Here is a 27,022-nt window from a genome sequence, read left to right on the forward strand (position 1 = left end):
GGGTGTCGCTCGACCACACAACAAATTTTTACTTAATCCAAATTTGCAATACCGGTTCGTCACTAGAATACTGCGCCTTGGTTCTTCCAAAAGCGATAGTAATAAGCACGTCGACTACAGCGTCATTTAGGGTAGTGAGTCAGACATGGAGAGGATAAAGGGCGGGTGGAATGTGCAACGACAGGGGGCATTGCAGGGCGGGCGCCGACTCCTTGCGCTGTGGCGCCGGCGGCGGCCTGGAGGGGCTGGGGCTGCTGGTGCCTCCATGTAGAGCTGCCGCCGAGCCCAGGCGCCGTGCCGCTAACGAAGCGATCGCCTTTGGTGACATCTTTTGCAATAACGACTGCGCGAATCGACGGTATCTCGTAAGGAAAGAAAGAGCAGCAGATGCTGCTGAGGACTCTCCCTCGAGCGTTTCCGATGACTTCTTGAGCTCTTATTCGACATGGCATTCAGGCAGTCAAGGGTGCTGTCGATTGTTTCACACGAATGCGAAATACCGGCATTGTGATTTTTACGCCACAATGGCGATCGTCCTACAAGTTGTATCACATGTGGAGGGCAGAGCGTAGCAGTTTCCGTGGTGTAGCGGTTATAACGTCTGCCTAACACGCACAAGGTCCCCGGTTCGATTGCGGGCGGAAACACGTTTTCGTCGCACTCAGCAAGACACTTGCTACGATCTCTACTGTGACCATTTAAATCAACTTCAAACGTTCCACCAGCAGGGTGCACATGGCTCAAATGAAACTGTTTCAGAACTGGTTGTCGGATTTAGCGCTGACTTGGAGGCCTGGAAATGCGCGAAACAGCCGCCGCCATGCGGTTTGTTAGCACACCGTTGTACAAAACGCAAGGGCTCGTCCGGGATTTGAACCCGGGACCTCCTGCACCCGAAGCAGGAATCATACCCCTAGACCAACGAGCCTGTTCGTTCCGAAAACACACTGCATGTGAATGACGCCACCGAGGATGGTCTCACCATGTACGGCTGCAGCTCACCCAGCGTTCTCTCTGGCTGTCGCGGTTGGATTGTTTTCATCGACTTCTTGTACTGCCGCCGAGCCCAGGCGCCGTGCCGCTAACGAAGCGATCGCCTTTGGTGACATCTTTTGCAATAACGACTGCGCGAATCGACGGTATCTCGTAAGGAAAGAAAGAGCAGCAGATGCTGCTGAGGACTCTCCCTCGAGCGTTTCCGATGACTTCTTGAGCTCTTATTCGACATGGCATTCAGGCAGTCAAGGGTGCTGTCGATTGTTTCACACGAATGCGAAATACCGGCATTGTGATTTTTACGCCACAATGGCGATCGTCCTACAAGTTGTATCACATGTGGAGGGCAGAGCGTAGCAGTTTCCGTGGTGTAGCGGTTATAACGTCTGCCTAACACGCACAAGGTCCCCGGTTCGATTGCGGGCGGAAACACGTTTTCGTCGCACTCAGCAAGACACTTGCTACGATCTCTACTGTGACCATTTAAATCAACTTCAAACGTTCCACCAGCAGGGTGCACATGGCTCAAATGAAACTGTTTCAGAACTGGTTGTCGGATTTAGCGCTGACTTGGAGGCCTGGAAATGCGCGAAACAGCCGCCGCCATGCGGTTTGTTAGCACACCGTTGTACAAAACGCAAGGGCTCGTCCGGGATTTGAACCCGGGACCTCCTGCACCCGAAGCAGGAATCATACCCCTAGACCAACGAGCCTGTTCGTTCCGAAAACACACTGCATGTGAATGACGCCACCGAGGATGGTCTCACCATGTACGGCTGCAGCTCACCCAGCGTTCTCTCTGGCTGTCGCGGTTGGATTGTTTTCATCGACTTCTTGTACTGCCGCCGAGCCCAGGCGCCGTGCCGCTAACGAAGCGATCGCCTTTGGTGACATCTTTTGCAATAACGACTGCGCGAATCGACGGTATCTCGTAAGGAAAGAAAGAGCAGCAGATGCTGCTGAGGACTCTCCCTCGAGCGTTTCCGATGACTTCTTGAGCTCTTATTCGACATGGCATTCAGGCAGTCAAGGGTGCTGTCGATTGTTTCACACGAATGCGAAATACCGGCATTGTGATTTTTACGCCACAATGGCGATCGTCCTACAAGTTGTATCACATGTGGAGGGCAGAGCGTAGCAGTTTCCGTGGTGTAGCGGTTATAACGTCTGCCTAACACGCACAAGGTCCCCGGTTCGATTGCGGGCGGAAACACGTTTTCGTCGCACTCAGCAAGACACTTGCTACGATCTCTACTGTGACCATTTAAATCAACTTCAAACGTTCCACCAGCAGGGTGCACATGGCTCAAATGAAACTGTTTCAGAACTGGTTGTCGGATTTAGCGCTGACTTGGAGGCCTGGAAATGCGCGAAACAGCCGCCGCCATGCGGTTTGTTAGCACACCGTTGTACAAAACGCAAGGGCTCGTCCGGGATTTGAACCCGGGACCTCCTGCACCCGAAGCAGGAATCATACCCCTAGACCAACGAGCCTGTTCGTTCCGAAAACACACTGCATGTGAATGACGCCACCGAGGATGGTCTCACCATGTACGGCTGCAGCTCACCCAGCGTTCTCTCTGGCTGTCGCGGTTGGATTGTTTTCATCGACTTCTTGTACTATAGGAACCTCACGAATCGGAGGGAGCTCGTAGCCGATGCCCTTGCTAACACAGAAGAAAAACTGTTGCTACCACGAGTCTCCGGGTGGCACATCAGACGATCCGTCGTTTCCGTGGTGTAGCGGTTATCACGTCTGCTTTACACGCAGAAGGTCCCCGATTCGATCCCGGGCGGGAACACAACAATTTTAATCCGCTTATCGGATTTCATTTCCGGGATGACCTCACGGATGCGTATGCAGAGACAATCAATGTCATATTCTAGATGGATAGGGCGTCATTTTACTGTCAAATACTGTTGCTCTCTTATTGCACCGGTATTTGGTAACTGAGAACGCCCCTAGCTCCATTATGGCTGGCAAAATTTACAACCCGGTTCTTCAGGGCTACTTCAGGTGCGCTTCCTACTGGCTATCCTGAGCTCGCGCTACTCGCCTTGTCACGGCTGTGTCAAAGTGTGAAGGTAACTAATAATGAGAAACTCTTAGCCACGCTCAGTCTTACGTCCCACCCATTGGTTGTTGCCGTCGCTAGTAAGATGAAGGTAGACTGTCGCACAATCAAGCTGAATCTCCACTCACGGTGCACATATTCCGCAAAGACAACCTTATTTTCCGTTGCAAGAAAAATTACCGTCTGCCTTTCTACCGAATTCCACCTACGTACTTTACTGGTGCCGGATTCTTGTTATATCCACGTGATATAACAGGCGTCTTACTCTTCATTGAGGAGCTGCAACCGGGACTGAGTTCCACCTACTCTTCAGCACGGTCAAAATGGCAGGGCTCGTCCGGGATTTGAACCCGGGACCTCCTGCACCCAAAGCAGGAATCATACCCCTAGACCAACGAGCCACCTGCCCGCACCACTCAAGCTAATCACAAGTAGTGCATCTCCCAGGGAACACAAACTTTCACGTGAATTCGCAAGATAAGCGCTTTCTGCAGGCAGCACTCACCACTGATGAGAAGAATATTAAAGGCACCGAATAAAAAGCGAAATAACTTCATCGAACTCTGCTTATGAACAGCCGGCAGTGCCTCAGTTTCCGTATGTGGTTTCTCAGGGTTAAGAGAAGGCGAATGCACTAAACAAAATAACATCGGGAAAGCAAGCACCAACTCATAATGAAAATATTGAAGAATATATTGCAAGCAAAACTTCCAGAAGACGAATACTGAAGACGCCACAGACAAAAGAATTATTCTATGCAGCAACGATCATCTAGGAAGCGTGAATTGCATGTGCCGCTCCACCACACAACTTCTTTTGATACTGTTTTACTTATTCTAAATTTTCATTACCTGATCGTCTCTAGAATACTGTGTGATTATCACGTGGTTTCCTCCTTCCAACAGCGATAGTGGTAAGTAAATCGACTACAAAATCTTTCAAAGTAGGTCAGACACCAAAAAAAAAAAAAAAAAAAAAATCGGAGCTGCGTGTAGCTCATGTCATTCTGCTTCAAAGGTAATTCAGCGGCTGGGAGTAGTGGCGTACTCCTGTAATCCAAGCTTCCGGGAGGCCGTTGTGTGGGAGAGATCTGGAAACAACTACAGATTCGGCCGTTTCGCGAGCTCAGGAACGGCCGCGGTACCTTCATCGAGCTCTGCAGATCAACAGATGACGGTGTGGAAATTTCGGCAAGCGGTGGCTAAGGGTTAAGAGAAGCCGAACGCACTAAACACAAGAACGTCGGGAAACCGAAGCACGTAACTATAAGATTGCGGAATGCAGTGCAAAAGCAAAACTTCGAGAAGACCAACTCTGAAGCCATCGGCGCGCTAGGAGTTACTCCGCGCAGCAGCGATCATCTAGGAAGAGCGAGACGGGGGTGTCGCTCGACCACACAACAAATTTTTACTTAATCCAAATTTGCAATACCGGTTCGTCACTAGAATACTGCGCCTTGGTTCTTCCAAAAGCGATAGTAATAAGCACGTCGACTACAGCGTCATTTAGGGTAGTGAGTCAGACATGGAGAGGATAAAGGGCGGGTGGAATGTGCAACGACAGGGGGCATTGCAGGGCGGGCGCCGACTCCTTGCGCTGTGGCGCCGGCGGCGGCCTGGAGGGGCTGGGGCTGCTGGTGCCTCCATGTAGAGCTGCCGCCGAGCCCAGGCGCCGTGCCGTGCCGCTAACGAAGCGATCGCCTTTGGTGACATCTTTTGCAATAACGACTGCGCGAATCGACGGTATCTCGTAAGGAAAGAAAGAGCAGCAGATGCTGCTGAGGACTCTCCCTCGAGCGTTTCCGATGACTTCTTGAGCTCTTATTCGACATGGCATTCAGGCAGTCAAGGGTGCTGTCGATTGTTTCACACGAATGCGAAATACCGGCATTGTGATTTTTACGCCACAATGGCGATCGTCCTACAAGTTGTATCACATGTGGAGGGCAGAGCGTAGCAGTTTCCGTGGTGTAGCGGTTATAACGTCTGCCTAACACGCACAAGGTCCCCGGTTCGATTGCGGGCGGAAACACGTTTTCGTCGCACTCAGCAAGACACTTGCTACGATCTCTACTGTGACCATTTAAATCAACTTCAAACGTTCCACCAGCAGGGTGCACATGGCTCAAATGAAACTGTTTCAGAACTGGTTGTCGGATTTAGCGCTGACTTGGAGGCCTGGAAATGCGCGAAACAGCCGCCGCCATGCGGTTTGTTAGCACACCGTTGTACAAAACGCAAGGGCTCGTCCGGGATTTGAACCCGGGACCTCCTGCACCCGAAGCAGGAATCATACCCCTAGACCAACGAGCCTGTTCGTTCCGAAAACACACTGCATGTGAATGACGCCACCGAGGATGGTCTCACCATGTACGGCTGCAGCTCACCCAGCGTTCTCTCTGGCTGTCGCGGTTGGATTGTTTTCATCGACTTCTTGTACTGCCGCCGAGCCCAGGCGCCGTGCCGCTAACGAAGCGATCGCCTTTGGTGACATCTTTTGCAATAACGACTGCGCGAATCGACGGTATCTCGTAAGGAAAGAAAGAGCAGCAGATGCTGCTGAGGACTCTCCCTCGAGCGTTTCCGATGACTTCTTGAGCTCTTATTCGACATGGCATTCAGGCAGTCAAGGGTGCTGTCGATTGTTTCACACGAATGCGAAATACCGGCATTGTGATTTTTACGCCACAATGGCGATCGTCCTACAAGTTGTATCACATGTGGAGGGCAGAGCGTAGCAGTTTCCGTGGTGTAGCGGTTATAACGTCTGCCTAACACGCACAAGGTCCCCGGTTCGATTGCGGGCGGAAACACGTTTTCGTCGCACTCAGCAAGACACTTGCTACGATCTCTACTGTGACCATTTAAATCAACTTCAAACGTTCCACCAGCAGGGTGCACATGGCTCAAATGAAACTGTTTCAGAACTGGTTGTCGGATTTAGCGCTGACTTGGAGGCCTGGAAATGCGCGAAACAGCCGCCGCCATGCGGTTTGTTAGCACACCGTTGTACAAAACGCAAGGGCTCGTCCGGGATTTGAACCCGGGACCTCCTGCACCCGAAGCAGGAATCATACCCCTAGACCAACGAGCCTGTTCGTTCCGAAAACACACTGCATGTGAATGACGCCACCGAGGATGGTCTCACCATGTACGGCTGCAGCTCACCCAGCGTTCTCTCTGGCTGTCGCGGTTGGATTGTTTTCATCGACTTCTTGTACTGCCGCCGAGCCCAGGCGCCGTGCCGCTAACGAAGCGATCGCCTTTGGTGACATCTTTTGCAATAACGACTGCGCGAATCGACGGTATCTCGTAAGGAAAGAAAGAGCAGCAGATGCTGCTGAGGACTCTCCCTCGAGCGTTTCCGATGACTTCTTGAGCTCTTATTCGACATGGCATTCAGGCAGTCAAGGGTGCTGTCGATTGTTTCACACGAATGCGAAATACCGGCATTGTGATTTTTACGCCACAATGGCGATCGTCCTACAAGTTGTATCACATGTGGAGGGCAGAGCGTAGCAGTTTCCGTGGTGTAGCGGTTATAACGTCTGCCTAACACGCACAAGGTCCCCGGTTCGATTGCGGGCGGAAACACGTTTTCGTCGCACTCAGCAAGACACTTGCTACGATCTCTACTGTGACCATTTAAATCAACTTCAAACGTTCCACCAGCAGGGTGCACATGGCTCAAATGAAACTGTTTCAGAACTGGTTGTCGGATTTAGCGCTGACTTGGAGGCCTGGAAATGCGCGAAACAGCCGCCGCCATGCGGTTTGTTAGCACACCGTTGTACAAAACGCAAGGGCTCGTCCGGGATTTGAACCCGGGACCTCCTGCACCCGAAGCAGGAATCATACCCCTAGACCAACGAGCCTGTTCGTTCCGAAAACACACTGCATGTGAATGACGCCACCGAGGATGGTCTCACCATGTACGGCTGCAGCTCACCCAGCGTTCTCTCTGGCTGTCGCGGTTGGATTGTTTTCATCGACTTCTTGTACTGCCGCCGAGCCCAGGCGCCGTGCCGCTAACGAAGCGATCGCCTTTGGTGACATCTTTTGCAATAACGACTGCGCGAATCGACGGTATCTCGTAAGGAAAGAAAGAGCAGCAGATGCTGCTGAGGACTCTCCCTCGAGCGTTTCCGATGACTTCTTGAGCTCTTATTCGACATGGCATTCAGGCAGTCAAGGGTGCTGTCGATTGTTTCACACGAATGCGAAATACCGGCATTGTGATTTTTACGCCACAATGGCGATCGTCCTACAAGTTGTATCACATGTGGAGGGCAGAGCGTAGCAGTTTCCGTGGTGTAGCGGTTATAACGTCTGCCTAACACGCACAAGGTCCCCGGTTCGATTGCGGGCGGAAACACGTTTTCGTCGCACTCAGCAAGACACTTGCTACGATCTCTACTGTGACCATTTAAATCAACTTCAAACGTTCCACCAGCAGGGTGCACATGGCTCAAATGAAACTGTTTCAGAACTGGTTGTCGGATTTAGCGCTGACTTGGAGGCCTGGAAATGCGCGAAACAGCCGCCGCCATGCGGTTTGTTAGCACACCGTTGTACAAAACGCAAGGGCTCGTCCGGGATTTGAACCCGGGACCTCCTGCACCCGAAGCAGGAATCATACCCCTAGACCAACGAGCCTGTTCGTTCCGAAAACACACTGCATGTGAATGACGCCACCGAGGATGGTCTCACCATGTACGGCTGCAGCTCACCCAGCGTTCTCTCTGGCTGTCGCGGTTGGATTGTTTTCATCGACTTCTTGTACTATAGGAACCTCACGAATCGGAGGGAGCTCGTAGCCGATGCCCTTGCTAACACAGAAGAAAAACTGTTGCTACCACGAGTCTCCGGGTGGCACATCAGACGATCCGTCGTTTCCGTGGTGTAGCGGTTATCACGTCTGCTTTACACGCAGAAGGTCCCCGATTCGATCCCGGGCGGGAACACAACAATTTTAATCCGCTTATCGGATTTCATTTCCGGGATGACCTCACGGATGCGTATGCAGAGACAATCAATGTCATATTCTAGATGGATAGGGCGTCATTTTACTGTCAAATACTGTTGCTCTCTTATTGCACCGGTATTTGGTAACTGAGAACGCCCCTAGCTCCATTATGGCTGGCAAAATTTACAACCCGGTTCTTCAGGGCTACTTCAGGTGCGCTTCCTACTGGCTATCCTGAGCTCGCGCTACTCGCCTTGTCACGGCTGTGTCAAAGTGTGAAGGTAACTAATAATGAGAAACTCTTAGCCACGCTCAGTCTTACGTCCCACCCATTGGTTGTTGCCGTCGCTAGTAAGATGAAGGTAGACTGTCGCACAATCAAGCTGAATCTCCACTCACGGTGCACATATTCCGCAAAGACAACCTTGTTTTCCGTTGCAAGAAAAATTACCGTCTGCCTTTCTACCGAATTCCACCTACGTACTTTACTGGTGCCGGATTCTTGTTATATCCACGTGATATAACAGGCGTCTTACTCTTCATTGAGGAGCTGCAACCGGGACTGAGTTCCACCTACTCTTCAGCACGGTCAAAATGGCAGGGCTCGTCCGGGATTTGAACCCGGGACCTCCTGCACCCAAAGCAGGAATCATACCCCTAGACCAACGAGCCACCTGCCCGCACCACTCAAGCTAATCACAAGTAGTGCATCTCCCAGGGAACACAAACTTTCACGTGAATTCGCAAGATAAGCGCTTTCTGCAGGCAGCACTCACCACTGATGAGAAGAATATTAAAGGCACCGAATAAAAAGCGAAATAACTTCATCGAACTCTGCTTATGAACAGCCGGCAGTGCCTCAGTTTCCGTATGTGGTTTCTCAGGGTTAAGAGAAGGCGAATGCACTAAACAAAATAACATCGGGAAAGCAAGCACCAACTCATAATGAAAATATTGAAGAATATATTGCAAGCAAAACTTCCAGAAGACGAATACTGAAGACGCCACAGACAAAAGAATTATTCTATGCAGCAACGATCATCTAGGAAGCGTGAATTGCATGTGCCGCTCCACCACACAACTTCTTTTGATACTGTTTTACTTATTCTAAATTTTCATTACCTGATCGTCTCTAGAATACTGTGTGATTATCACGTGGTTTCCTCCTTCCAACAGCGATAGTGGTAAGTAAATCGACTACAAAATCTTTCAAAGTAGGTCAGACACCAAAAAAAAAAAAAAAAAAATCGGAGCTGCGTGTAGCTCATGTCATTCTGCTTCAAAGGTAATTCAGCGGCTGGGAGTAGTGGCGTACTCCTGTAATCCAAGCTTCCGGGAGGCCGTTGTGTGGGAGAGATCTGGAAACAACTACAGATTCGGCCGTTTCGCGAGCTCAGGAACGGCCGCGGTACCTTCATCGAGCTCTGCAGATCAACAGATGACGGTGTGGAAATTTCGGCAAGCGGTGGCTAAGGGTTAAGAGAAGCCGAACGCACTAAACACAAGAACGTCGGGAAACCGAAGCACGTAACTATAAGATTGCGGAATGCAGTGCAAAAGCAAAACTTCGAGAAGACCAACTCTGAAGCCATCGGCGCGCTAGGAGTTACTCCGCGCAGCAGCGATCATCTAGGAAGAGCGAGACGGGGGTGTCGCTCGACCACACAACAAATTTTTACTTAATCCAAATTTGCAATACCGGTTCGTCACTAGAATACTGCGCCTTGGTTCTTCCAAAAGCGATAGTAATAAGCACGTCGACTACAGCGTCATTTAGGGTAGTGAGTCAGACATGGAGAGGATAAAGGGCGGGTGGAATGTGCAACGACAGGGGGCATTGCAGGGCGGGCGCCGACTCCTTGCGCTGTGGCGCCGGCGGCGGCCTGGAGGGGCTGGGGCTGCTGGTGCCTCCATGTAGAGCTGCCGCCGAGCCCAGGCGCCGTGCCGCTAACGAAGCGATCGCCTTTGGTGACATCTTTTGCAATAACGACTGCGCGAATCGACGGTATCTCGTAAGGAAAGAAAGAGCAGCAGATGCTGCTGAGGACTCTCCCTCGAGCGTTTCCGATGACTTCTTGAGCTCTTATTCGACATGGCATTCAGGCAGTCAAGGGTGCTGTCGATTGTTTCACACGAATGCGAAATACCGGCATTGTGATTTTTACGCCACAATGGCGATCGTCCTACAAGTTGTATCACATGTGGAGGGCAGAGCGTAGCAGTTTCCGTGGTGTAGCGGTTATAACGTCTGCCTAACACGCACAAGGTCCCCGGTTCGATTGCGGGCGGAAACACGTTTTCGTCGCACTCAGCAAGACACTTGCTACGATCTCTACTGTGACCATTTAAATCAACTTCAAACGTTCCACCAGCAGGGTGCACATGGCTCAAATGAAACTGTTTCAGAACTGGTTGTCGGATTTAGCGCTGACTTGGAGGCCTGGAAATGCGCGAAACAGCCGCCGCCATGCGGTTTGTTAGCACACCGTTGTACAAAACGCAAGGGCTCGTCCGGGATTTGAACCCGGGACCTCCTGCACCCGAAGCAGGAATCATACCCCTAGACCAACGAGCCTGTTCGTTCCGAAAACACACTGCATGTGAATGACGCCACCGAGGATGGTCTCACCATGTACGGCTGCAGCTCACCCAGCGTTCTCTCTGGCTGTCGCGGTTGGATTGTTTTCATCGACTTCTTGTACTGCCGCCGAGCCCAGGCGCCGTGCCGCTAACGAAGCGATCGCCTTTGGTGACATCTTTTGCAATAACGACTGCGCGAATCGACGGTATCTCGTAAGGAAAGAAAGAGCAGCAGATGCTGCTGAGGACTCTCCCTCGAGCGTTTCCGATGACTTCTTGAGCTCTTATTCGACATGGCATTCAGGCAGTCAAGGGTGCTGTCGATTGTTTCACACGAATGCGAAATACCGGCATTGTGATTTTTACGCCACAATGGCGATCGTCCTACAAGTTGTATCACATGTGGAGGGCAGAGCGTAGCAGTTTCCGTGGTGTAGCGGTTATAACGTCTGCCTAACACGCACAAGGTCCCCGGTTCGATTGCGGGCGGAAACACGTTTTCGTCGCACTCAGCAAGACACTTGCTACGATCTCTACTGTGACCATTTAAATCAACTTCAAACGTTCCACCAGCAGGGTGCACATGGCTCAAATGAAACTGTTTCAGAACTGGTTGTCGGATTTAGCGCTGACTTGGAGGCCTGGAAATGCGCGAAACAGCCGCCGCCATGCGGTTTGTTAGCACACCGTTGTACAAAACGCAAGGGCTCGTCCGGGATTTGAACCCGGGACCTCCTGCACCCGAAGCAGGAATCATACCCCTAGACCAACGAGCCTGTTCGTTCCGAAAACACACTGCATGTGAATGACGCCACCGAGGATGGTCTCACCATGTACGGCTGCAGCTCACCCAGCGTTCTCTCTGGCTGTCGCGGTTGGATTGTTTTCATCGACTTCTTGTACTGCCGCCGAGCCCAGGCGCCGTGCCGCTAACGAAGCGATCGCCTTTGGTGACATCTTTTGCAATAACGACTGCGCGAATCGACGGTATCTCGTAAGGAAAGAAAGAGCAGCAGATGCTGCTGAGGACTCTCCCTCGAGCGTTTCCGATGACTTCTTGAGCTCTTATTCGACATGGCATTCAGGCAGTCAAGGGTGCTGTCGATTGTTTCACACGAATGCGAAATACCGGCATTGTGATTTTTACGCCACAATGGCGATCGTCCTACAAGTTGTATCACATGTGGAGGGCAGAGCGTAGCAGTTTCCGTGGTGTAGCGGTTATAACGTCTGCCTAACACGCACAAGGTCCCCGGTTCGATTGCGGGCGGAAACACGTTTTCGTCGCACTCAGCAAGACACTTGCTACGATCTCTACTGTGACCATTTAAATCAACTTCAAACGTTCCACCAGCAGGGTGCACATGGCTCAAATGAAACTGTTTCAGAACTGGTTGTCGGATTTAGCGCTGACTTGGAGGCCTGGAAATGCGCGAAACAGCCGCCGCCATGCGGTTTGTTAGCACACCGTTGTACAAAACGCAAGGGCTCGTCCGGGATTTGAACCCGGGACCTCCTGCACCCGAAGCAGGAATCATACCCCTAGACCAACGAGCCTGTTCGTTCCGAAAACACACTGCATGTGAATGACGCCACCGAGGATGGTCTCACCATGTACGGCTGCAGCTCACCCAGCGTTCTCTCTGGCTGTCGCGGTTGGATTGTTTTCATCGACTTCTTGTACTATAGGAACCTCACGAATCGGAGGGAGCTCGTAGCCGATGCCCTTGCTAACACAGAAGAAAAACTGTTGCTACCACGAGTCTCCGGGTGGCACATCAGACGATCCGTCGTTTCCGTGGTGTAGCGGTTATCACGTCTGCTTTACACGCAGAAGGTCCCCGATTCGATCCCGGGCGGGAACACAACAATTTTAATCCGCTTATCGGATTTCATTTCCGGGATGACCTCACGGATGCGTATGCAGAGACAATCAATGTCATATTCTAGATGGATAGGGCGTCATTTTACTGTCAAATACTGTTGCTCTCTTATTGCACCGGTATTTGGTAACTGAGAACGCCCCTAGCTCCATTATGGCTGGCAAAATTTACAACCCGGTTCTTCAGGGCTACTTCAGGTGCGCTTCCTACTGGCTATCCTGAGCTCGCGCTACTCGCCTTGTCACGGCTGTGTCAAAGTGTGAAGGTAACTAATAATGAGAAACTCTTAGCCACGCTCAGTCTTACGTCCCACCCATTGGTTGTTGCCGTCGCTAGTAAGATGAAGGTAGACTGTCGCACAATCAAGCTGAATCTCCACTCACGGTGCACATATTCCGCAAAGACAACCTTGTTTTCCGTTGCAAGAAAAATTACCGTCTGCCTTTCTACCGAATTCCACCTACGTACTTTACTGGTGCCGGATTCTTGTTATATCCACGTGATATAACAGGCGTCTTACTCTTCATTGAGGAGCTGCAACCGGGACTGAGTTCCACCTACTCTTCAGCACGGTCAAAATGGCAGGGCTCGTCCGGGATTTGAACCCGGGACCTCCTGCACCCAAAGCAGGAATCATACCCCTAGACCAACGAGCCACCTGCCCGCACCACTCAAGCTAATCACAAGTAGTGCATCTCCCAGGGAACACAAACTTTCACGTGAATTCGCAAGATAAGCGCTTTCTGCAGGCAGCACTCACCACTGATGAGAAGAATATTAAAGGCACCGAATAAAAAGCGAAATAACTTCATCGAACTCTGCTTATGAACAGCCGGCAGTGCCTCAGTTTCCGTATGTGGTTTCTCAGGGTTAAGAGAAGGCGAATGCACTAAACAAAATAACATCGGGAAAGCAAGCACCAACTCATAATGAAAATATTGAAGAATATATTGCAAGCAAAACTTCCAGAAGACGAATACTGAAGACGCCACAGACAAAAGAATTATTCTATGCAGCAACGATCATCTAGGAAGCGTGAATTGCATGTGCCGCTCCACCACACAACTTCTTTTGATACTGTTTTACTTATTCTAAATTTTCATTACCTGATCGTCTCTAGAATACTGTGTGATTATCACGTGGTTTCCTCCTTCCAACAGCGATAGTGGTAAGTAAATCGACTACAAAATCTTTCAAAGTAGGTCAGACACCAAAAAAAAAAAAAAAAAAAAAATCGGAGCTGCGTGTAGCTCATGTCATTCTGCTTCAAAGGTAATTCAGCGGCTGGGAGTAGTGGCGTACTCCTGTAATCCAAGCTTCCGGGAGGCCGTTGTGTGGGAGAGATCTGGAAACAACTACAGATTCGGCCGTTTCGCGAGCTCAGGAACGGCCGCGGTACCTTCATCGAGCTCTGCAGATCAACAGATGACGGTGTGGAAATTTCGGCAAGCGGTGGCTAAGGGTTAAGAGAAGCCGAACGCACTAAACACAAGAACGTCGGGAAACCGAAGCACGTAACTATAAGATTGCGGAATGCAGTGCAAAAGCAAAACTTCGAGAAGACCAACTCTGAAGCCATCGGCGCGCTAGGAGTTACTCCGCGCAGCAGCGATCATCTAGGAAGAGCGAGACGGGGGTGTCGCTCGACCACACAACAAATTTTTACTTAATCCAAATTTGCAATACCGGTTCGTCACTAGAATACTGCGCCTTGGTTCTTCCAAAAGCGATAGTAATAAGCACGTCGACTACAGCGTCATTTAGGGTAGTGAGTCAGACATGGAGAGGATAAAGGGCGGGTGGAATGTGCAACGACAGGGGGCATTGCAGGGCGGGCGCCGACTCCTTGCGCTGTGGCGCCGGCGGCGGCCTGGAGGGGCTGGGGCTGCTGGTGCCTCCATGTAGAGCTGCCGCCGAGCCCAGGCGCCGTGCCGTGCCGCTAACGAAGCGATCGCCTTTGGTGACATCTTTTGCAATAACGACTGCGCGAATCGACGGTATCTCGTAAGGAAAGAAAGAGCAGCAGATGCTGCTGAGGACTCTCCCTCGAGCGTTTCCGATGACTTCTTGAGCTCTTATTCGACATGGCATTCAGGCAGTCAAGGGTGCTGTCGATTGTTTCACACGAATGCGAAATACCGGCATTGTGATTTTTACGCCACAATGGCGATCGTCCTACAAGTTGTATCACATGTGGAGGGCAGAGCGTAGCAGTTTCCGTGGTGTAGCGGTTATAACGTCTGCCTAACACGCACAAGGTCCCCGGTTCGATTGCGGGCGGAAACACGTTTTCGTCGCACTCAGCAAGACACTTGCTACGATCTCTACTGTGACCATTTAAATCAACTTCAAACGTTCCACCAGCAGGGTGCACATGGCTCAAATGAAACTGTTTCAGAACTGGTTGTCGGATTTAGCGCTGACTTGGAGGCCTGGAAATGCGCGAAACAGCCGCCGCCATGCGGTTTGTTAGCACACCGTTGTACAAAACGCAAGGGCTCGTCCGGGATTTGAACCCGGGACCTCCTGCACCCGAAGCAGGAATCATACCCCTAGACCAACGAGCCTGTTCGTTCCGAAAACACACTGCATGTGAATGACGCCACCGAGGATGGTCTCACCATGTACGGCTGCAGCTCACCCAGCGTTCTCTCTGGCTGTCGCGGTTGGATTGTTTTCATCGACTTCTTGTACTATAGGAACCTCACGAATCGGAGGGAGCTCGTAGCCGATGCCCTTGCTAACACAGAAGAAAAACTGTTGCTACCACGAGTCTCCGGGTGGCACATCAGACGATCCGTCGTTTCCGTGGTGTAGCGGTTATCACGTCTGCTTTACACGCAGAAGGTCCCCGGTTCGATCCCGGGCGGGAACACAACAATTTTAATCCGCTTATCGGATTTCATTTCCGGGATGACCTCACGGATGCGTATGCAGAGACAATCAATGTCATATTCTAGATGGATAGGGCGTCATTTTACTGTCAAATACTGTTGCTCTCTTATTGCACCGGTATTTGGTAACTGAGAACGCCCCTAGCTCCATTATGGCTGGCAAAATTTACAACCCGGTTCTTCAGGGCTACTTCAGGTGCGCTTCCTACTGGCTATCCTGAGCTCGCGCTACTCGCCTTGTCACGGCTGTGTCAAAGTGTGAAGGTAACTAATAATGAGAAACTCTTAGCCACGCTCAGTCTTACGTCCCACCCATTGGTTGTTGCCGTCGCTAGTAAGATGAAGGTAGACTGTCGCACAATCAAGCTGAATCTCCACTCACGGTGCACATATTCCGCAAAGACAACCTTGTTTTCCGTTGCAAGAAAAATTACCGTCTGCCTTTCTACCGAATTCCACCTACGTACTTTACTGGTGCCGGATTCTTGTTATATCCACGTGATATAACAGGCGTCTTACTCTTCATTGAGGAGCTGCAACCGGGACTGAGTTCCACCTACTCTTCAGCACGGTCAAAATGGCAGGGCTCGTCCGGGATTTGAACCCGGGACCTCCTGCACCCAAAGCAGGAATCATACCCCTAGACCAACGAGCCACCTACCCGCACCACTCAAGCTAATCACAAGTAGTGCATCTCCCAGGGAACACAAACTTTCACGTGAATTCGCAAGATAAGCGCTTTCTGCAGGCAGCACTCACCACTGATGAGAAGAATATTAAAGGCACCGAATAAAAAGCGAAATAACTTCATCGAACTCTGCTTATGAACAGCCGGCAGTGCCTCAGTTTCCGTATGTGGTTTCTCAGGGTTAAGAGAAGGCGAATGCACTAAACAAAATAACATCGGGAAAGCAAGCACCAACTCATAATGAAAATATTGAAGAATATATTGCAAGCAAAACTTCCAGAAGACGAATACTGAAGACGCCACAGACAAAAGAATTATTCTATGCAGCAACGATCATCTAGGAAGCGTGAATTGCATGTGCCGCTCCACCACACAACTTCTTTTGATACTGTTTTACTTATTCTAAATTTTCATTACCTGATCGTCTCTAGAATACTGTGTGATTATCACGTGGTTTCCTCCTTCCAACAGCGATAGTGGTAAGTAAATCGACTACAAAATATTTCAAAGTAGGTCAGACACCAAAAAAAAAAAAAAAAAAAATCGGAGCTGCGTGTAGCTCATGTCATTCTGCTTCAAAGGTAATTCAGCGGCTGGGAGTAGTGGCGTACTCCTGTAATCCAAGCTTCCGGGAGGCCGTTGTGTGGGAGAGATCTGGAAACAACTACAGATTCGGCCGTTTCGCGAGCTCAGGAACGGCCGCGGTACCTTCATCGAGCTCTGCAGATCGACAGATGACAGTGTGGAAATTTCGGCAAGCGGTGGCTAAGGGTTAAGAGAAGCCGAACGCACTAAACACAAGAACGTCGGGAAACCGAAGCACGTAACTATAAGATTGCGGAATGCAGTGCAAAAGCAAAACTTCGAGAAGACCAACTCTGAAGCCATCGGCGCGCTAGGAGTTACTCCGCGCAGCAGCGATCATCTAGGAAGAGCGAGACGGGGGTGTCGCTCGACCACACAACAAATTTTTACTTAATCCAAATTTGCAATACCGGTTCGTCACTAGAATACTGCGCCTTGGTTCTTCCAAAAGCGATAGTAATAAGCACGTCGACTACAGCGTCATTTAGGGTAGTGAGTCAGACATGGAGAGGATAAAGGGCGGGTGGAATGTGCAACGACAGGGGGCATTGCAGTGCGGGCGCCGACTCCTTGCGCTGTGGCGCCGGCGGCGGCCTGGAGGGGCTGGGGCTGCTGGTGCCTCCATGTAGAGCTGCCGCCGAGCCCAGGCGCCGTGCCGCTAACGAAGCGATCGCCTTTGGTGACATCTTTTGCAATAACGACTGCGCGAATCGACGGTATCTCGTAAGGAAAGAAAGAGCAGCAGATGCTGCTGAGGACTCTCCCTCGAGCGTTTCCGATGACTTCTTGAGCTCTTATTCGACATGGCATTCAGGCAGTCAAGGGTGCTGTCGATTGTTTCACACGAATGCGAAATACCGGCATTGTGATTTTTACGCCACAATGGCGATCGTCCTACAAGTTGTATCACATGTGGAGGGCAGAGCGTAGCAGTTTCCGTGGTGTAGCGGTTATAACGTCTGCCTAACACGCACAAGGTCCCCGGTTCGATTGCGGGCGGAAACACGTTTTCGTCGCACTCAGCAAGACACTTGCTACGATCTCTACTGTGACCATTTAAATCAACTTCAAACGTTCCACCAGCAGGGTGCACATGGCTCAAATGAAACTGTTTCAGAACTGGTTGTCGGATTTAGCGCTGACTTGGAGGCCTGGAAATGCGCGAAACAGCCGCCGCCATGCGGTTTGTTAGCACACCGTTGTACAAAACGCAAGGGCTCGTCCGGGATTTGAACCCGGGACCTCCTGCACCCGAAGCAGGAATCATACCCCTAGACCAACGAGCCTGTTCGTTCCGAAAACACACTGCATGTGAATGACGCCACCGAGGATGGTCTCACCATGTACGGCTGCAGCTCACCCAGCGTTCTCTCTGGCTGTCGCGGTTGGATTGTTTTCATCGACTTCTTGTACTATAGGAACCTCACGAATCGGAGGGAGCTCGTAGCCGATGCCCTTGCTAACACAGAAGAAAAACTGTTGCTACCACGAGTCTCCGGGTGGCACATCAGACGATCCGTCGTTTCCGTGGTGTAGCGGTTATCACGTCTGCTTTACACGCAGAAGGTCCCCGGTTCGATCCCGGGCGGGAACACAACAATTTTAATCCGCTTATCGGATTTCATTTCCGGGATGACCTCACGGATGCGTATGCAGAGACAATCAATGTCATATTCTAGATGGATAGGGCGTCATTTTACTGTCAAATACTGTTGCTCTCTTATTGCACCGGTATTTGGTAACTGAGAACGCCCCTAGCTCCATTATGGCTGGCAAAATTTACAACCCGGTTCTTCAGGGCTACTTCAGGTGCGCTTCCTACTGGCTATCCTGAGCTCGCGCTACTCGCCTTGTCACGGCTGTGTCAAAGTGTGAAGGTAACTAATAATGAGAAACTCTTAGCCACGCTCAGTCTTACGTCCCACCCATTGGTTGTTGCCGTCGCTAGTAAGATGAAGGTAGACTGTCGCACAATCAAGCTGAATCTCCACTCACGGTGCACATATTCCGCAAAGACAACCTTGTTTTCCGTTGCAAGAAAAATTACCGTCTGCCTTTCTACCGAATTCCACCTACGTACTTTACTGGTGCCGGATTCTTGTTATATCCACGTGATATAACAGGCGTCTTACTCTTCATTGAGGAGCTGCAACCGGGACTGAGTTCCACCTACTCTTCAGCACGGTCAAAATGGCAGGGCTCGTCCGGGATTTGAACCCGGGACCTCCTGCACCCAAAGCAGGAATCATACCCCTAGACCAACGAGCCACCTGCCCGCACCACTCAAGCTAATCACAAGTAGTGCATCTCCCAGGGAACACAAACTTTCACGTGAATACGCAAGATAAGCGCTTTCTGCAGGCAGCACTCACCACTGATGAGAAGAATATTAAAGGCACCGAATAAAAAGCGAAATAACTTCATCGAACTCTGCTTATGAACAGCCGGCAGTGCCTCAGTTTCCGTATGTGGTTTCTCAGGGTTAAGAGAAGGCGAATGCACTAAACAAAATAACATCGGGAAAGCAAGCACCAACTCATAATGAAAATATTGAAGAATATATTGCAAGCAAAACTTCCAGAAGACGAATACTGAAGACGCCACAGACAAAAGAATTATTCTATGCAGCAACGATCATCTAGGAAGCGTGAATTGCATGTGCCGCTCCACCACACAACTTCTTTTGATACTGTTTTACTTATTCTAAATTTTCATTACCTGATCGTCTCTAGAATACTGTGTGATTATCACGTGGTTTCCTCCTTCCAACAGCGATAGTGGTAAGTAAATCGACTACAAAATATTTCAAAGTAGGTCAGACACCAAAAAAAAAAAAAAAAAATCGGAGCTGCGTGTAGCTCATGTCATTCTGCTTCAAAGGTAATTCAGCGGCTGGGAGTAGTGGCGTACTCCTGTAATCCAAGCTTCCGGGAGGCCGTTGTGTGGGAGAGATCTGGAAACAACTACAGATTCGGCCGTTTCGCGAGCTCAGGAACGGCCGCGGTACCTTCATCGAGCTCTGCAGATCAACAGATGACGGTGTGGAAATTTCGGCAAGCGGTGGCTAAGGATTAAGAGAAGCCGAACGCACTAAACACAAGAACGTCGGGAAACCGAAGCACGTAACTATAAGATTGCGGAATGCAGTGCAAAAGCAAAACTTCGAGAAGACCAACTCTGAAGCCATCGGCGCGCTAGGAGTTACTCCGCGCAGCAGCGATCATCTAGGAAGAGCGAGACGGGGGTGTCGCTCGACCACACAACAAATTTTTACTTAATCCAAATTTGCAATACCGGTTCGTCACTAGAATACTGCGCCTTGGTTCTTCCAAAAGCGATAGTAATAAGCACGTCGACTACAGCGTCATTTAGGGTAGTGAGTCAGACATGGAGAGGATAAAGGGCGGGTGGAATGTGCAACGACAGGGGGCATTGCAGGGCGGGCGCCGACTCCTTGCGCTGTGGCGCCGGCGGCGGCCTGGAGGGGCTGGGGCTGCTGGTGCCTCCATGTAGAGCTGCCGCCGAGCCCAGGCGCCGTGCCGCTAACGAAGCGATCGCCTTTGGTGACATCTTTTGCAATAACGACTGCGCGAATCGACGGTATCTCGTAAGGAAAGAAAGAGCAGCAGATGCTGCTGAGGACTCTCCCTCGAGCGTTTCCGATGACTTCTTGAGCTCTTATTCGACATGGCATTCAGGCAGTCAAGGGTGCTGTCGATTGTTTCACACGAATGCGAAATACCGGCATTGTGATTTTTACGCCACAATGGCGATCGTCCTACAAGTTGTATCACATGTGGAGGGCAGAGCGTAGCAGTTTCCGTGGTGTAGCGGTTATAACGTCTGCCTAACACGCACAAGGTCCCCGGTTCGATTGCGGGCGGAAACACGTTTTCGTCGCACTCAGCAAGACACTTGCTACGATCTCTACTGTGACCATTTAAATCAACTTCAAACGTTCCACCAGCAGGGTGCACATGGCTCAAATGAAACTGTTTCAGAACTGGTTGTCGGATTTAGCGCTGACTTGGAGGCCTGGAAATGCGCGAAACAGCCGCCGCCATGCGGTTTGTTAGCACACCGTTGTACAAAACGCAAGGGCTCGTCCGGGATTTGAACCCGGGACCTCCTGCACCCGAAGCAGGAATCATACCCCTTTTTTTTCACTTTTTTTTTTATTTCTGCCACTTTTTTTTAACCACTTTTTTTTTATTTTTTAAGTCAGACGCCTTAACCACTTTTTTTTTGCTCTACCACTTTTTTTTTTCTTTTTTTTTCTTTTGTTTTTATATAGTCAGACGCCTTAACCACTTTTTTTTTTGTTCTTTTTCTTATGCAACTTTGTTCCACAGCTCTATTAAATATTTTCCCATTATTTGTTGATAATTGTCCTATACTTGTTCTATGTTTTATGTTTGCAATTGTTTTTAAAGTGTTTGTTAATTTTTCTTTATGTTTACTTTTTTGAAATTGTTTTGTATTTTTTTCTTTATTTTTGTTTTTTTTTTTAAGAAAAAATAAACGAATCCCCTCCTTTGGGGAGCACCGTGAACAATTTTTTCAAGAAGAAAGAAAAAACATTATTGTGTCTCATCTCGGATCCAAGTTTATTCCACTGATCCATGTTCACCGTTGGAGGGAGGTACCGAGGCGGAGTGGCTGAAGTCAGGACACGGCGCAGAAGCAGTGGGGCCTCTTCGCGGCACTACAGGTGCTCCGTGTCCCAATTCACCCCCACATACCCGGTACACTACCCTATTCCCATTTTCTCGAAGACAATTTTAAGCATATTTCCAAAGTTCTTGCCATGATTCTTGTATTGAAGTGTTTTGTGAAATTCGATTGCCATATGCATTTTGAATTGGACAGGATCATCATCGCCAAGTTTGTTAAAGATATAACTAGAATAATTACCCAGTAACCAGCTCACAGCGTTATTTTTCGTCTGTGGGTAAAACTTAAAATCAGGTCGATAGATCATCATCGCCTGGACATTGCCGGGAACACTGCGAGTGATAAGTGCGACTTGTTGCTGAATCCAGTTCCAGTTGTGGAGACGTTCCCCACAGGTGCACCTGTGCAGCACGGTATCTAGGAGGTCGCAGTGAAGACAGAGGTCGGTAGCACTCAGTCCTATCCGGTGGAGTCGCTCATTGGTACTTATTATATTATTGACTGCTTTATACCACGCAGTACGAGCATCCGAGCTCAAAACAGTGGAACCAACGTTTCGCCATACTGTATCCCATTTTACTCCACTATATTTGTTAACAATCGGATTCTGGCTTTCGTGTTCCCTCCTTTCCGCCAAAATGGCTTTTGCCGTTAAAGACTGAGTTTGCCGTAACTGGTGACTAAGGTAGCTATACTCGAGATAATACTCTCTGATATGCTTAAGCCGGTAACAAATAGGTTGAACATTCAGCGGAGGTTCAAGACTGTGTGGCCGGACAGCATGAAATAACTGTGCCGTAAGACCATGAGGTTCCTTCTGTATGATTTCCGCCGTACGTGACACGTACAGAGCCAGTGCTTTGCTCCGTATGTCAACCAATCCCATCCCTCCATGCGTAGGGTGTAGCGCTGCTGTTCGTGCAGATACACGAAAGATCTCGCCTTTCCATAGAAATTTCGTAACCGTTGACGTGATATGTTGAGCCACTCCTGCAGGAAGAGGAAGAACCTGCGCCGTGTAGAAGGCCTTAGATAAAACACACGTATTAATCAACGTAATTCTGTCAAATTGGTTCAGACTTCTGTGGTAGTTATCAATTACCGCACCGTTGATTTTTTGAGCCACATCCCTCCAGTTCGCTGCCGTCATGTTTAATGTTGACGCCTTCAACACTATCCCTAGAGCTTTAAGTTCACTGACGTGTGTGGCACATGAAATTTGAAGACGATCAAGGCCTCGCAGATTTAAAAACTTGCTTTTCTGTTCATTTATGTGTGCTCCAGACGCCTGACAGTAGGTCTTGAGGACAGCTTCAAGCTCAGTGACGTCAGACTGATCTCTGATAACAATCCCAACATCATCCGCATAGGCTCCTGTTACGGACTTCACTCCTGAGATCGTTAAACCACTAAGCTTCGCCTGCAGGTGCGTGAGGAGCGGCTCGAGCGAAATGACGAACAGCAACATCGACAAGGGGCTGCCCTGAGGGACTCCTCTGTCGATTAGGAGCCGTTTCGTGAGTTGCGAATTTACGGAAATTTTTGCAGTGATTCCGATGGCCACATTCTTTATCATTGCGATCGCGGACGGTAAAAAGCCCAAGCGCCGCAGTGTCTCTAGTAGGTACGTGTGATTGACAAGATCAAATGCCTTAAAAAAATCGAGAAAGAGCAGACCACATCTTACGTTGCTGGCGTCAGCTAACGCAATAATATCCCTATAAAAGGCGACCGTTTGCAGTATAGTCCGCCGAAAAGCACATGTCTGCTGTTTGCAAAGTAGGTTGGAAGTGAGCGGCAGAAACCTCATCTTAACTGCACGAGCTACAATCTTGTAATCGGAATTCAGTAGTGATATCGGCCGAAGATTTGTTACAGATTTTCCACCTCTGGTCTTAGGGAGGAGAACAATTTTACATTCCTTAAACTCTCCTGGAACAGACTGCCCCTGCAAGACCTCGTTCACCATGTCTGTGATCTTCTCTCCTAGTATGTGCCAGAACTTTTTATAAAATTCAATGGGAAGGCCGTCAGGCCCAGGGGACTTGTTAGTAGGGGAACTGCAGATGATGTCGAAAACGTCTTCGTGACTGAAACCCGAAGAAAGACTGTCACTTTCGTCTGCAGTTATCCTCGAAGAAAGAACTTCAAGGAGTTGAGAAGCGCTGTCTGCATGGGGAGCGTTTGAAGTATAAGTCCTGACAAAGTAGCTGTAAAGTTCTCTGACGATATCGCGTTGATTTGTGACCGTCGTGCCATCTTCGAGTTTAAGTTCATCAATGAAAGCCCTCCTTCTATTCTTCGCGTGCTTGACAAGGTGATACAAGGCCACCGTTTCGTCTGCGCGTACTGAGTTAACTTTGGATCGAACCTTTAGTCCTTCTAACTGCTCCCGTTTCAGACTGAGTAATTTAGCTTTGATTCTCTGAATTTCCGCTATTCTAGTAGCCGTGGCATCCGCTCTGTCATATAAATCTCTTAAGACGGAGTAATAAAATTCCATTGTCCTGCGAATTCCAGTAGCCCGTTCAATACCAAAGGACATAAGAACCCTGCGCAGTTTGGGCTTCGCTTTATAGGTCCACCATGCTATAATGCTAGGGAAGGCATGAATAGTGCGGAGGCACTGGTCCCAAGCACGCCTGACGGCCTCCTCCAGATCTGAGTCGGTTAATAATGAAAGATTAAGATGCCACTGATTTTTAAACCAGCGCGTGGGTTGTTGTTGTAAGTTGATACACGCAACCACGCCACTGTGGTCTGAGAAGCTGGTAGGAATAGTTTCTACATTTAATAAGTGAGTTGCTAAATTATCAGACACATAAATCCTGTCGATCCTGCTACAGGAATTGCCAACGATGTGTGTGTACCTCACTAAAGTTGGGTACCGAGCTTCCCAGGTATCTTTGAGTTTAAGATCATAAACAAGACGGTTTAAATCAGGTGAATAATTAAAATTTGGTGTCTGATCTTTTCTAGACAATACACAATTAAAATCACCTCCAATGATCAGCTGCGTAGGATTGTTCCGCAGTAAATAAATGATATCTTCCTTATAAAAGCGTGCTCTGTCAGCTCTACGAGTACTCCCGGAAGGCGCGTACAAATTAATAACAGTAACGCCAAAAATATTGACACTCAGTCCTCGACCGGATTCTAATCTTTCAATGTGGGCAACTGGAATACCTTCCCTAATTAAGACGGCAGTCCCCACGTTCGTTTCCGGGGAAGAATTCATTATTGCAACAAAACCGGTAAGGTTTATGTGCTGCAAGGCCACCTCTTGTAAAAGGGCGACGTCTGTATCCGACTCGTAAAGATATTGTTGTAGAGCACGCACCTTGACGTCAGATCGGATCTTGTTAATATTTAACGTTGTTATTTTATAAGCCTGTGACATACTGAGACCTATGCAGGAAGGGGGATAAATTAATCATCGCCAAAGGTCGGATCGTCATGCCATTCCATTTGCGTATCCGGTTGTAAAGCCAAGTCATGCTCGTTGTGTTTGCCCCCGGCATCTTTATTCTTAGTTTTCTTTCGGACAACGTTCACATTTGGTTGGATTCTGTTCCTGCGGCGCCCACTATGAGCCATCTCGGCAGACGGCGGCGTGGGCGGGTCATGGGGAACGTCAACGGCCGACGACGGGCCCGACACTACGGCCGGAATCACTCGCGGCGTGTCCTCCGGCGGCAAACCAGCTGCGGAAGCACTTTCGCTATCAACACGTTTGTCATCAAACTCCACATGAAGTGGTTTGTTGACATTTTCCGACACCGACTGCTGTTTATGTTCGCGTTCCGTGTTATGACAACATTCCTGTTGTGTTTCCGTGTCGCGAGCCGCCGCCGTTGGCCGTCCGGCATCCTCATCTAGAGGTGTGGTCTGTGTACTATCACAACTGTCTACGCCGTGGTGAACCCCTGCAGCGACCTGCTGTTCACAATTCGATCGGTCTACCGGAACCTGGTGCTGTGGTTGGTCGGAGGGCCGACCATCCGTCCCCTGCGACGCCGCGACAGCAGCTGAATTGTCACTATGTGACATGCCAGAGGAAAAATCGTCTACGAGAACGGGACCTTTTACGAACTTAGTATCAGATCTACGTTCCTGCGAGTCTTGTCTCTTTGATTCTGGTGTACTGTGGGTTTCGTCCTCAGAACTACTACCGTCACAAGTCCTACGCCGTTTGTTGGTAGCAGTGTCTCCGGTCGCAAGTGTCGGTTCGTCCGCACTTTTCCGAGGCAGGGTTGGAAATTCCTCAATGCGCACGACTTCCGGTTCATGCAACGCAGATGCACCACCGGCTGTAGCACTTTCTGCCGCTTGATTATCGGTAATAATCTCCGCGAGCGTTAACCGTTTCCGTTGCTGTAAGGAATTTTTTAAGACGAAAACTCGTTTGGGACAATCTTGACGCATGTGGCCACTCTCATTGCAGATGTGACACGTCAAAGTTTGACCAGAGTACGTAACTTGAACCCTGTAGTCGCAAACCATAATATGGGAAGGAATATTGACCTTCACATGCATATCTACTGACCGAACACCACTGAAACACTGCAGGCGATGCTGGCTAGACCAGCGTTCATTTCGAATCTGTTTGACATCCCCATACTTGCTTAACACATCTTTCAAATAACAATTTTCAACTTCTGGGGGCAGATTAAAAATACGTACATTTTTATATTCTACGTCGGCATTAGTAACGGTAACGGTACTTACAGAGTTATCCCGATGTCGGAACTCAACTCGCCCGCCATGCTTCATGAGTACCTTATCCAGCAACACAGGGTTCAGTAATTTGACAAAAAAACAATACTGCTCCATGTCGTAATACGCAGTGTGCACCTGATCAGAATTGATACCAATAACGTCCACTATCCAATCATGAATTTCCAGTGACGTCGGTTGTACGTGACGGGTTGACTTTTCAAATTCGAAACGGAGGGTACTTTTCCTGGGAAATAACCTGGCCATAGCAGAAATTTACAAGCGGTCGAGGCCGCTAAATAATAACAGCGAAAAAGGTTAGAAACTTCACCACAATTAACGGAAAAACAATCACTGCACGTCCAACAGAAAGTAGAAAAAACACAAATATCACAACTCGTAAACACACCGGTTAACAGCGCTCTCAGCACGTCCGAATAGCTCCGTGTCTCAAGCGCGACTGAACCACTCGGCCACGACTGAAATCGACGGTATCTCGTAAGGAAAGAAAGAGCAGCAGATGCTGCTGAGGACTCTCCCTCGAGCGTTTCCGATGACTTCTTGAGCTCTTATTCGACATGGCATTCAGGCAGTCAAGGGTGCTGTCGATTGTTTCACACGAATGCGAAATACCGGCATTGTGATTTTTACGCCACAATGGCGATCGTCCTACAAGTTGTATCACATGTGGAGGGCAGAGCGTAGCAGTTTCCGTGGTGTAGCGGTTATAACGTCTGCCTAACACGCACAAGGTCCCCGGTTCGATTGCGGGCGGAAACACGTTTTCGTCGCACTCAGCAAGACACTTGCTACGATCTCTACTGTGACCATTTAAATCAACTTCAAACGTTCCACCAGCAGGGTGCACATGGCTCAAATGAAACTGTTTCAGAACTGGTTGTCGGATTTAGCGCTGACTTGGAGGCCTGGAAATGCGCGAAACAGCCGCCGCCATGCGGTTTGTTA

General features: G+C 49.5%; 22 non-coding genes across 22 annotated transcripts; 5 read left to right on the forward strand and 17 right to left on the reverse strand.

Moving 5' to 3' along the window:
- Positions 1-856: 856 nt before the first annotated feature.
- On the reverse strand, positions 857-928 carry Trnap-cgg (transfer RNA proline (anticodon CGG)). The gene has a single exon. It is a non-coding gene; the product is annotated as a tRNA-Pro (tRNA).
- A 709-nt stretch (positions 929-1,637) lies between these two features.
- Trnap-cgg (transfer RNA proline (anticodon CGG)) lies at positions 1,638-1,709 on the reverse strand. The gene has a single exon. It is a non-coding gene; the product is annotated as a tRNA-Pro (tRNA).
- Positions 1,710-2,418: 709 nt separating this feature from the next.
- On the reverse strand, positions 2,419-2,490 carry Trnap-cgg (transfer RNA proline (anticodon CGG)). Its single transcript has one exon. It is a non-coding gene; the product is annotated as a tRNA-Pro (tRNA).
- Positions 2,491-2,725: 235 nt separating this feature from the next.
- On the forward strand, positions 2,726-2,798 carry Trnav-uac (transfer RNA valine (anticodon UAC)). Its single transcript has one exon. It is a non-coding gene; the product is annotated as a tRNA-Val (tRNA).
- Positions 2,799-3,400: 602 nt separating this feature from the next.
- Positions 3,401-3,472, reverse strand: Trnap-ugg (transfer RNA proline (anticodon UGG)). The gene has a single exon. It is a non-coding gene; the product is annotated as a tRNA-Pro (tRNA).
- A 1,839-nt stretch (positions 3,473-5,311) lies between these two features.
- Trnap-cgg (transfer RNA proline (anticodon CGG)) lies at positions 5,312-5,383 on the reverse strand. The gene has a single exon. It is a non-coding gene; the product is annotated as a tRNA-Pro (tRNA).
- A 709-nt stretch (positions 5,384-6,092) lies between these two features.
- On the reverse strand, positions 6,093-6,164 carry Trnap-cgg (transfer RNA proline (anticodon CGG)). Its single transcript has one exon. It is a non-coding gene; the product is annotated as a tRNA-Pro (tRNA).
- A 709-nt stretch (positions 6,165-6,873) lies between these two features.
- Trnap-cgg (transfer RNA proline (anticodon CGG)) lies at positions 6,874-6,945 on the reverse strand. Its single transcript has one exon. It is a non-coding gene; the product is annotated as a tRNA-Pro (tRNA).
- A 709-nt stretch (positions 6,946-7,654) lies between these two features.
- Positions 7,655-7,726, reverse strand: Trnap-cgg (transfer RNA proline (anticodon CGG)). Its single transcript has one exon. It is a non-coding gene; the product is annotated as a tRNA-Pro (tRNA).
- Positions 7,727-7,961: 235 nt separating this feature from the next.
- Positions 7,962-8,034, forward strand: Trnav-uac (transfer RNA valine (anticodon UAC)). The gene has a single exon. It is a non-coding gene; the product is annotated as a tRNA-Val (tRNA).
- A 602-nt stretch (positions 8,035-8,636) lies between these two features.
- Positions 8,637-8,708, reverse strand: Trnap-ugg (transfer RNA proline (anticodon UGG)). Its single transcript has one exon. It is a non-coding gene; the product is annotated as a tRNA-Pro (tRNA).
- A 1,831-nt stretch (positions 8,709-10,539) lies between these two features.
- Trnap-cgg (transfer RNA proline (anticodon CGG)) lies at positions 10,540-10,611 on the reverse strand. Its single transcript has one exon. It is a non-coding gene; the product is annotated as a tRNA-Pro (tRNA).
- Positions 10,612-11,320: 709 nt separating this feature from the next.
- Positions 11,321-11,392, reverse strand: Trnap-cgg (transfer RNA proline (anticodon CGG)). Its single transcript has one exon. It is a non-coding gene; the product is annotated as a tRNA-Pro (tRNA).
- A 709-nt stretch (positions 11,393-12,101) lies between these two features.
- Trnap-cgg (transfer RNA proline (anticodon CGG)) lies at positions 12,102-12,173 on the reverse strand. The gene has a single exon. It is a non-coding gene; the product is annotated as a tRNA-Pro (tRNA).
- A 235-nt stretch (positions 12,174-12,408) lies between these two features.
- On the forward strand, positions 12,409-12,481 carry Trnav-uac (transfer RNA valine (anticodon UAC)). The gene has a single exon. It is a non-coding gene; the product is annotated as a tRNA-Val (tRNA).
- A 602-nt stretch (positions 12,482-13,083) lies between these two features.
- On the reverse strand, positions 13,084-13,155 carry Trnap-ugg (transfer RNA proline (anticodon UGG)). Its single transcript has one exon. It is a non-coding gene; the product is annotated as a tRNA-Pro (tRNA).
- A 1,839-nt stretch (positions 13,156-14,994) lies between these two features.
- On the reverse strand, positions 14,995-15,066 carry Trnap-cgg (transfer RNA proline (anticodon CGG)). The gene has a single exon. It is a non-coding gene; the product is annotated as a tRNA-Pro (tRNA).
- Positions 15,067-15,301: 235 nt separating this feature from the next.
- Trnav-uac (transfer RNA valine (anticodon UAC)) lies at positions 15,302-15,374 on the forward strand. Its single transcript has one exon. It is a non-coding gene; the product is annotated as a tRNA-Val (tRNA).
- Positions 15,375-15,976: 602 nt separating this feature from the next.
- Trnap-ugg (transfer RNA proline (anticodon UGG)) lies at positions 15,977-16,048 on the reverse strand. Its single transcript has one exon. It is a non-coding gene; the product is annotated as a tRNA-Pro (tRNA).
- Positions 16,049-17,880: 1,832 nt separating this feature from the next.
- Trnap-cgg (transfer RNA proline (anticodon CGG)) lies at positions 17,881-17,952 on the reverse strand. Its single transcript has one exon. It is a non-coding gene; the product is annotated as a tRNA-Pro (tRNA).
- Positions 17,953-18,187: 235 nt separating this feature from the next.
- Positions 18,188-18,260, forward strand: Trnav-uac (transfer RNA valine (anticodon UAC)). The gene has a single exon. It is a non-coding gene; the product is annotated as a tRNA-Val (tRNA).
- Positions 18,261-18,862: 602 nt separating this feature from the next.
- Trnap-ugg (transfer RNA proline (anticodon UGG)) lies at positions 18,863-18,934 on the reverse strand. Its single transcript has one exon. It is a non-coding gene; the product is annotated as a tRNA-Pro (tRNA).
- Between the last annotated feature and the right edge of the window lie 8,088 nt (positions 18,935-27,022).

This window comes from Schistocerca nitens, chromosome 2 (genome assembly GCF_023898315.1).
Source record: "Schistocerca nitens isolate TAMUIC-IGC-003100 chromosome 2, iqSchNite1.1, whole genome shotgun sequence".
NCBI lineage: Eukaryota > Metazoa > Arthropoda > Insecta > Orthoptera > Acrididae > Schistocerca > Schistocerca nitens.